Source organism: Hippopotamus amphibius, chromosome 5 (assembly GCF_030028045.1).
Source record: "Hippopotamus amphibius kiboko isolate mHipAmp2 chromosome 5, mHipAmp2.hap2, whole genome shotgun sequence".
In the NCBI taxonomy this organism is placed as follows: domain Eukaryota; kingdom Metazoa; phylum Chordata; class Mammalia; order Artiodactyla; family Hippopotamidae; genus Hippopotamus; species Hippopotamus amphibius.
In genome coordinates this window covers 23,579,485-23,590,602 of record NC_080190.1, presented here as the reverse complement: position 1 = coordinate 23,590,602, position 11,118 = coordinate 23,579,485, and positions in this window count along the sequence as shown.

Below are 11,118 nucleotides of genomic sequence, written 5' to 3'. Positions count from 1 at the left end.
CATCACTAGCTCCTCCTTCATATTGGGCAGGAGACTGTCTGATCCTAAGAGGTCAAACTAGGACTATCACAGCACTTATTCAAATCAGTAGAAGGATGGTAACATTTTTCTTTCACCTAATGACCTGGGACATATCTCGTGCTTTTATTTATGGCTTTATACGAGTTAGTTAAGCAAGCCTGCTTCGTCCCACGATGTTTTGATAGCTTTCTTGAGCGATCATTAACTTACAGTGGTCTCCCAAAATTTCCTAGGTTTCCCTCTCTATCTATAACCTCCTAATGGGACTTCTACAACTACCTGTATATCTATTCTATTCTATTCCTATCAATAGTGTTAATATAAAAATGTTGTGAGCAGGATTCACTTGTCTTAACTAGAGAAATCTCGAGAGCCTGCTGTGTGCCAAGCCCCATTTTAGGCTTTTGAGTTGCAAAATGGCCCCATTCGATGTATCTTTATTAAATTATAGTCCAAATTAACAAGAATGTAGTGATAGCCTATTGTGACCCAGGCCACATGACAGGCACTGGGAACAAGACAATAAAGTAATATATACTTCATGGCCTTTTCCTTTGTAAAGCTCACAGCCTAGGTGAGCGTTTGGCATGGTAAAATAATAGGGACAAGCAGTGATGGGTTGGAAGGCAGGCTAATAACAGATGACATCCTCGAGGACGTTACGCTCAGATAACTTAGGATTTTAAAAAAAATAAAAGATTAATGATACAGAGAGCTGAAACAACCAGAGGAGGGTGGAGAAATTTCAGACTTCAGTGCTGCTGGGTGGAATGAAAAGCTTTGCTTACAGAATTCCTCCTGTCTCAAACGTTCTTTTTTTTTACATTCTTTATTTTTTTTTAATTTTTTACAATAAACTGCGTATATTTAGAGTGTACAATTTGGTATCCCAATCTGCCAATTCCCCCCCCCCCCAACCCTCCCCACTTTCCCCACTTGGTGTCCACATGTTTGTTCTCTACATCTGGGTCTCTATTTCTGCCTTGCAAACTGGTTGATCTGTACCATTTTTCTATAGTCCACATATATGTGTTAATATACTATATTTGTTTTTCTCTTTCTGACTCACTTCACTCTGTATGACAGTCTCGAGGTCCATCCATGTCTCTAAAAATGTCCCAGTTTCATTACTTTTTACAGCTGAGTAATATTTCATTGTATGTATGTACCGCATCTTCTTTATCCATTCATCTGTTGATGGACATTTAGGTTGTTTCCATGTCCTGCCTATTGTAAATAGTGCTGCATTGAACACTGGGATGCATGTGTCTTTTTGAAAGATGGTGTACTCTGGGTATATGCCCAGCAGTGGGATTGCTGGGTCATATGGTAGTTCTATTTTTAGTTTTGCAAGGAACCCCCATACTGTTCTCCGTAGTGGTGGTATCAATTTACATTCCCACCAGCAGTGCAAGAGCATTCCCTTTTCTCCACACCCTCTCCAGCATTTACTGTTTGTCGATTTTCTGATGAAGCCCATTCTAACCAGTGTGAGGTGATACCTCATTGTAGTTTTGATTTGCATTTCTCTAATAATTAGTGATGTTTAGCAGCTTTTCATGTGCCTCTTGGCCATCCGTATGTCTTCTTCGGAGAAATGCCTATTTAGGTCTTCTGCCCATATTTTGAATGCATTGCTTGTTTTTATGATATTGAGCTGGATGAACTGTTTATATATTTTGGAGATTAATCCTTTGTCTGTTGATTCGTTTGCAAATATTTTCTCCCATTCTAAGGGTTGTCTTTTCATCTTGCTTATAGTTTCCTTTGCTGTGCAGAAGCTTTGAAGTTTCATTAGGTCCCACTTATTTCTTTTTATTTCCATTATTCTAGGGGGTGGATCAAAAAAGATCTTGCTGTGATTTACTTCAAAGAGTGTTCCTCCTATGTTTTCCTCTAGCAGTTTTATAGTGTCTGGCCTTACATATAGGCCTTTAATCCATTTTGAGTTTATTTTTGTGTATGGTGTTAGGCAGTGTTCTAATCTCATTCTTTTACATGTAGCTGTCCAGTTTTCCCAGCACCGCTTATTAAAGAGGCTGCCTTTTCGCCATTGTATATCCTTGCCTCCTTTGTCACAGATTAGCTGACTGTAGTTTATCTCTGGGCTTTCTATCCTATTCCATTGATCTATATTTCTGTTTTTGTGCCAGTACCATACTGTCTTGATCACTGTAGCCTTGTAGTATAGCCTGAAGTCAGGAAGCCTGATTCCACCAACTCCATCTTTCCTTCTCAAGATTGCTTTGGCAATTTGGGGTCTTTTGCATTTCCATACAAATCATAAAACTTCTTGTTCTAGTTCTGTGAAAAATGCCATTGCTAATTTGATCAGGATTGCACTGAATCTGTAAATTGCTTTCCGTAGTATAGTCATTTTCACAACGTTGATTCTTCCAATCCAAAAACATGGTATGTCCCTCCATCTGTTTGTGTCATCTTTGATTTCTTTCATTAGTGTCTTATAGTTTTCTGAGTACAGGTCTTTTACCTCCTTATTCCTAGGTATTTGATTCTTTGTGTTGCAATGGTGAATGGGATTGTTTCCTTAATTTCTCTTTCTGATCTTTCATTGTTAGTGTATAGAAATGCAAGAGATTTCTGTGTGTTAATTTTGTATCCTGCAGTGTTACCAAATTCATTGATTAGCTCAAGTAGTTTTCTGGTGGCATCTTGAGGATTTTCTATAGATTGTATCATGTCATCTGTGAACAGTGACAGTTTTACTTTTTTTCCAATTTGGATTGCTTTTATTTCTTTTTCTTCTCTGATTGCTGTGGCAAGGACTTCCAAAACTATGTTGAATAGTAGTGGCAAGAGTGGACATCCTGGTCTTGTTCCTGATCTTAGAGGGAATGCTTGCAGTTTTTCACCATTGAGAATGATGTTTGCTGTGGGTTTGACATATATGGCCTTTATTATGTTGAGGTAGGTTCCCTCTATGGCCACCTTCTGGAGAGTTTTTATCATAAATGGGTGTTGAATTTTGTCAAAAGCTTTTTCTGCATCTATCAAGATGATCATGTGGTTTTTATCCTTCAATTTGTTAATATGCTGTATCACATGGATTGATTTGCACATATTGAAGAATCCTTGCATTCCAGGAGTAAACCCCACTTGATCATGGTATATAATCCTTTTCATGTGTTGTTGGATTCTGTTGGCTAGTATTTTGTTGAGGATTTTTGCATCTAAATTCAACTGTGATATTAGTCTGTAGTTTTCTTTTTTTGTAGTATCTTTGTCTGGTTTTGGTATCAGGGTGATGGTGGCCTCATAAAATGAGTTTGGGAGTGTTCCTTCCTCTGCAATTTTTTGGAAGAGTTTGAGAAGGACGGGTGGTAGCTCTTCTCTAAATGTTTGATAAAATTCACCTGTGAATCCATCTGGTCCTGCACTTTTGTTTGTTGGGAGATTTTTAATCACAGTTTCAATGTCATTCCTTGTGATTGGTCTGTTCATATTTTCTATGTCTTCCTGATTCAGTCTTGGAAGGTTATACCTTTCTAAGAATCTGTCCATTTCATCCAGGTTGTCCATTTTATTGGCATATAGCTGCTTGCAGTAATCTCTTATGATGCTTTGCTTTTTATTTCTGTGGTGTCTGTTGTAACTTCTTCTGTTTCATTTCTAATTTTATTGATTTGAGTCCTCTCCCTCTTTTTCTTGATGAGTCTTGCTAGAGGTTTATCAATTTTATTTATCTTCTCAAAGAACCAGCTTTTACTTTTATTGATTTTTGCTATTGTTTTCTTTGTTTCTAGTCCATTTATTTCTGCTCTGATCCTTATGATTTCTCTCCGTCTACTAACTTTGGGTTTTGATTGCTCTTCTTTCTTAGTTTCTTTAGGTGTAAGCTTAGATTGTTTATTTGGGATGTTTCTTGTTTCTTGAGGTAGGATTGTATTGCTATAAACTTCCCTCTTCGAACTGCTTTTGCTGCATCCCATAGGCTTTGGATTGTTGTGTTTTCATTGTCATTTGTCTCTAGGTATTTTTGGATTTCCTCTTTGATTTCTTCAGTGATCTCTTGGTTATTTAGTAGTGTATTGTTTACCCTCCATGTGTTTGTGTTTTTTACAGTTTTTTTCCTATAATTGACTTCTAGTCTCACAGCATTGTGGTCAGAAAAGATGCTTGATACGATTTCAATTTTCTTGAATTTACCAAGGCTTGATTTATGACCCAAAATGTGATCTATCCTGGAGAATGTTCCATGTACACTTGAGAAGAATGTGTAATCTGCTGTTTTTGGATGTAATGTCTTAGAGATATCTATTAAATCCAGCTGATTTATTATGTCATTTAAAGCTTGTGTTTCCTTATTAATTTTCTGTCTGGATGATCTGTCCATTGCTGTGAGTGGGATGTTAAAGTCCTCCACTATGACTGTGTTGCTGTCAATTTCCTCTTTCATAGCTGTTAGCATTTGCCTTATGTATTGAGGTGCTCCTATATTGGATGCATATATATTTATAAATGTTATCTCTTCTTCTTGGATTGATCCCTTGATCTTTATGTAGTGTCCTTTCTTGTCTCTTGTAACAATTTTTATTTTGAAGTCTATTTTATCTGATATGAGTATTGCTACTCCAGCTTTCTTTTGATTTCCATTTGCATGGAATATCTTTTTCCATCCCCTCAATTTCCATCTGTATGTGTCCCTAGGTCTGAAGTGGCTCTCGTGTAGACAGCATATGTATAGGTCTTGTTTATGTATCCATTCAGCCAGTCTGTGTCTTTTGGTTGGTACATTTAGTCCATTCACATTCAAGGTAATTATCGATACATATGTTCATATTACCATTTTCTTAATTGTTTTGTTTTTGTTTTTGTAGGTCCTTTTCTTCTGTTTCCTGCTTAGAGAAGTTCCTTTAGCATTTGTTGTAGGGCTGGTTTGGTGGTGCTGAATTCTCTTAGCTGTTGCTTGTCTGGAAAGCTTTGGATTTCTCCATCCAATCTGAATGAGATCCTTGCTGGGGAGAGTATTCTTGGTTGTAGGTTCTTCCCTTTCATCACTTTAAATATATCATGCCACTCCCTTCTGGCTTGCAGAGTTTCTGCTGAGAAATCAGCTGTAAACCTTATGGGAGTTCCCTTGTATGTTATTTGTCATTTTTCCCTTGTTGCTTTTGATAACTTTTCTCTGTCTTTAATTTTTGTCAATTTGACTACTATGTGTCTTGGCATGTTTCTCCTTGGGTTTCTCCTACCTGGGACTCTGTGTGCTTCCTGGACTTGGGTAGCTATTTCTTTTCCCATGTTAGGGAAGTTATCAACTATAATCTCTTCCAGTATTTTCTTGGGTCCTTTCTCTTTCTCTTCTCCTTCTGGGACCCCTATAATGTGAATGTTGGTGCATTTAACGTTGTCCCAGAGGTCTCTTAGACTGTCTTCAGTTCTTTTCATTCTTTTTTCTTTATTTTTCTCCACATCAGTGATTATCACCATTCTGTCTTCCAGGTCACTTATTTGCCCTTCTGCCTCAGTTAATCTGCTGTTGGTTCCTTCTAGTGTATTTTTCATTTCAGTTATTGTGTTGCTTATCTCTGTTTGTTTGTTCTTTAATTCTTCTAGGTCTTTGGTAAACTTTTCTTGCAACTTTTCAATCTTTGCATCCAGTCTTTTTTCAAAGTCCTCGGTCATCTTCACCATCATTATTCTGAATTCTTTTTCTGGAAGAGTGCCTATCTCCTCTTCTTTTAGTTGTTTTTCTGGTGTTTTATCTTTTCCCTTCATCTGGTACAAAGTCTTTTGCTTTTCATTTTCTCTGTCTTTCTGTGGCTTTGACTTTCAGTTCCACAAGATGAAACACTGCTGATACTGCTTGATTGTGCTGTCTGCCCTCTTGTGGAGGAAGCTCTCTAGGAGGCTTGTGGGTGCTTCCTGATGGGAGGGACTGATGTGGGTTGGGCTGGGTGGGCAGAGCTCAGTAAAACTTTAAACTGATTTGATGGCTGGAACTGAGTGACTCTTTAATCTGCTTGTCTGCCAATGGGTGGGGCTGTGTTCCCACCCTGGTGGTCATTTGGCCTGAGGCGACCCAGCACTGGCGCTTACAGGCTCTTTGGTGGACTCTGGAAGGGCTCATGCCAATGAGCTGCCAGTGCCCCTGTCTCCTCAGTGAGCCACAGCTGCCCCCCACCTCTGCAGGCAACCCTCCAACACCAGCAGGTAGGTCTGGTTCAGTCTCCTATGGGGTCACTGCTCCTTCCCCCTGGATCCTGGTGAGCACACATTTTTGTGTGCCCTCCAAGAGTGGAGTCTCCGTTTCCCCCAGTCCTGTCGAGGTCCTGCAATCAAATCTTGCTGGCTTTCAAAGTCTGATTCTCTGGGGATTCCTTCTCCTGTTGCTGGACCCCCAGGTTAGGAAGCATAATGTGGGGCTCAGAACCCTCAGGGCTTCTGTGGTATAACTGTTCTCCAGCTTGTGAGTCACCCACCCACCATTTATGGGATTTGATTTTAATGCAATTGCGCCCCTCCTATGGTCTCATTGCGGCTTCTCCTTTGTCTCTGGATGTGGGATGGCTTTTTTTGGTGAGTTCCAGTGTCTTTCTGTCGATGGTTGTTCAGCAGTTAGTTGTAATTCCGTTGCTCTTGCAAGAGGGAGTGAACGCATGTCCTCCTACTCCACCATCTTGATTCTTCTCTCCCTCTTGTCTCAAACGTTCTTGAAACTTGAATTCTGAGTTCCTCTTGTACATATTCTCCATTTCCCACCTTTTATTAAAATACTTAATGAAAATGCTACCTATTCCAAGAGGCATTTTCTGATGCCCACAGGAAAAATTTATGTGTCCCTATTGTGCACCTAATTGTCTCTAAATAAACTGGAAGGATTTTTCCAGTATTATCTCTACCTATTTTATATGTGTTTCAGCTGTATTTCATACCTTGCACATATCCAACAAGTCTTCAACTACCAATTCAATTTTCTTTCTCCAAACTCAAATACAATTTCATCAGGTTTGGTTTGGCCTCAAAAACATTTCTCTAAATTTATTAGGTTGCCATAACTTCTATTTGTTACATACCTTGTTATTGACCACTTTCAGGTTAACTAATGGCATAACTTCCTTTTATTCATACCCTAGGTGCATTATCATGTACCTAAAATTTAGACCTGAAAAAGAGCTTAAAATTCATCTCTAGCATCAATTCACAATTCTGGATGCCAGTTAAAATAAAAAAGAAGACACTGAAATGCAGTGGGAAAACAACGGTGTTTTATATGTGCTGGTCCAGTTAAATATCCATATCAAAAGAAAGTAACTTTGACTCAAGCCAAACCATATACAAAAATTAGACGTATCATGAGGCCTAAATATGAAAAATCAATTTAAAAGCTTCAAGAAGAGAGCATAGCAGAAAACCTTCATAATATTCAAATAGGCAAAAATTTCTTAAACATAACCTAAAAAGTACTAACCATAAAAGATTTATGATTTGAACACTGAAGTGGACATAGAGGTGTGACATCCAGATTCCCCTTCAAGGAAGGACTTGTTGCCCCAGTTACTAGGAGGGCTGTCAGTGGATATCGTTCACCTGTCATTCACTTTAGGGACAGCCTCAAGTACAGAGAGACACCTTAACCAAGGTCATGCTCTTCCAGGGTGAGCTAAAATCAGTGACTGATGCAGAAGAGGTATAAAAGTTCTGCCATTTTGCCTCAACACTGGACAACTCTAAGAGGTAATATATGCTCCAGAGTTCCCTGTGGTTGATGGAGACCGTAGGGCATGCATCATTAACAGACATCTCTCATTCTCCCCTCCTTCCCATGGGTGTTGGTCCAAAGGACAGTATATAAACAACCCAAACACTAGACTTTCTCAGAGCTTGCTGTCTGGAGAACCCAAACAGTGTTAGTGGTCATTCAAACTAAGAACTTCTGTTCATCAAAATATGCTGTTAAGAGGGTAAGAAGACAAGCCACTGCCTGGGTGAAGATATTTGCAACACATATATCTGAAACCTATGTTGCATCTAGAATAGATGGAGAACTTTTACAAATCCATAAGAAGATAAAAAGTAAATTAAAATCGGAGAAAGAACTTGAAAAAGTCCTTCACAAATAGGATATACATATAGTGTACAAGCTTAGATAAAGGTGCTCAATCCTCCAGTCATTAGTGAGATTACAAACAAACAAAATAATGTAATACAATTGTACACTCACCTGAAGGCCTAAGATTACAAAGCTAGACAATAACAAATATTTATAAAGAGATGGAAGAACTGAATAACTCATATTGCTGATGGGATTACACCGGTTCAGCTACCTTGAAAAATGTTTTGGTGGTACCCACTAAAGGTAGATATAGAGCTGCCCTCATGCTGCAACAGTTCGCCTACTAGGTACACACCCATTACCTTCCAAATGACTTGCACAAGAATATTCACGGCAGTACTATTTATAATATGTAAGATTCTGGAAACAATTCAGATATCCATCAACCAAAACATGGATTAAAAACTTGTGACATTCATATAATGGAATACTATGGAGCAATAATAAATGAACAAATTACACAGAACATTATGGGTACATTCTACATGTTTAATACAGAGTGAAAGAAACCTGACAGAAAAGAAGATATACTATTTGATTCCAGTTATACTGAATTCAAAAACTAGTAAACCTGCTCTAAGGAGTTGGAAATCAGCATGCTGGTTACCTTGGTGGGGAGTATTGACTGGGAGAGAACCTGAGTTTTTTGAAGTGGTGGAGCTGTTCTACTATATTTTTTGATCCAGGAAGTAATTACACAGGTGTATACATGGTAAAAATCCACTGAACTGTACACTTAAGATTTGTATAGTTTACTGCATGTAAGTAATACCTCAATAACAGAAACAAAATCACTTGGGGATATAAATATCTCCAGACTCCACCCTCCAGAGAACGATTTAATTGGTCTGCCTTGCATCGGGCCTATGCTATTTTACTTTGTCAAGCTTCCCTGGTGATTCGACTTTGTAGCCAATGTTAAGAATCACGCATCTTGGGACTTCCCTGGTGGTGTAGTGGTTAAGAATCTGCCTGCCAATGCAGGGGACACAGGTTTCAATCCCTAATGCAGGAAGATCCCACATGCCGCGGAGCAACTAAGCCTATGCGCCACAACTAAGCCTGTGCTCTAGAGCCCGCAAGCCACAACTACCAAAGCCCGTGTGCCTAGAGCCCATGCTCCGCAACAAGAGAAGCCACCGCAATGAGGAGCCCACACAATGCAAACGAAGAGTAGCCCCAGCTTGCCACAATTAGAGAAAGCCCACGTGCAGCAATGAAAACACAATGCAGCCTAAATAAATAAATAACATAAAAAAATTTCTGATGAAACTTTCTCACACTGTCAATTACAAGTAAAGAAAGTCAGCCCTGAGAGTCAAGCAACCTACGCAAGAGGACGTACAACAAATCTGATTAGTGCCAGAGCTGGCTCTGGAACCAGGCAAATCTCAGGGTTTGTATTGCACTTTTGACCGTGACCACCTTGTACTTCCTTTTTCCTCTTTTTACCAAGTAACAAGTTAATGCTTTCTGAATCCCCTCCCCAATCCCCACTTCACATGAGAGCAAATACACCCTCCTAAGCCTCTCATCCTAGTTACATTAATTCCTTCCTGATGTGCTTAGGTTTGAGAGACAGAATTTGCTTTCCAGCAGAATTAAACTACATTTCACAACAGAGATGTTTTTACTTGTCCAGATTCAATAATCAGCTGGCTGTAATCCCAGAGATATTCACATTGGAAAATCTTTACAAGGACAAACCTCTACTGAATTGTCTTCCTCTCTGGGTTTTGTGAGGATTGAAAAGGACAATGCACATAAAGGTTTTAGTACAGTGTATATTCAATAAGTAGTAATGATCATGATAAGAATAATTATTCTACTACTAATGATTATTATACTTTTTAACATGACTCTAATACAGTTATCAGCATCAATAAATTTAACATTAGTACCATATTTTTGTCTAATACTGTCTGTATTCCACATTCATCAGTTGACCCAATATGTGCTTTAGAGCATTATTTCCCCTGCAAACCAGAATCCAGTCTATAGTCAAGTATCACATCTAGTTGCTATATATTTTTTAGCCTCTTTTAAACTGGAACATTTCCATAGCTTGTTTTTTTAAGTAAAATTAACATTTTGGAAAAAAGGCAGTCATCATCTCCCTTTATCAATAAACTATTGCTCCTTTTGTGTTTGCCTGAGGTTTGCTCATGATTTGATTAGGATACCAGAATACTACATAGGTGAGGTTGTGTTTTTCTCAGGGTGTCACATCCTGAGGCACATCATGTCCATATCTCCCTTGTTGATAATATAAATTTTGATTACTCAGTTATAGCATTGTCTGATATTTGCACTATATATATATATTTTTTTTTTTTTTTCTTCTTTGCAAGTAATAAACATTCAGTGGTGAGCCCCTGTAAGTTGATGCAAATATCCTGGTTCTCACCAAAAATTTCCTGTAGGTTTTGCATTCATTGATGATTCTTGCCTGATCCAATCTTTACTATGATGGTTGCAAAACATTGACTTTCCAACTCTATAGTTCCTCTAGCTTAGTAAGTGACAGGAACGTACTGGAAGGTCCCAAGGATATCTTTTTGAACCCAAGTGTTGATATTGCACCTGGGCCTAGTGAAAGTCTTCGATCAGATCTGGAAGCCTTAGGAACCAAAGCTGTTACTTTGTCCCTCTCCTTCTTTCTTTTGCTTTTCCTGTCTATTTGCCCATGCATATTGTCTTTATTCTAAATACAGACATGTTTTCTGAGCTATTCCATGCACATATCCCAGTTAGGACTCTCTCATTTCTTACGTCTCTCCTGCTAACTGCTTTAAGGAAATTCATAGGAATTAACAGTTTTGAGGAGAGAAATTCTTATTGGTCCCTGTTGACTCAGGTGTCCACTCCTGATGCAGTTATTTGTAACCCAATGTCCTTGCATGTGATTTTGGAGCATCCTAGAAATTGGATATGGGGCAGAAAAAGATATGAAGAAATGTCAGAAAAAAATTTGATGAAAATCATAAAGGCACAAATTTAAGAAACTCAACAAATTCTAA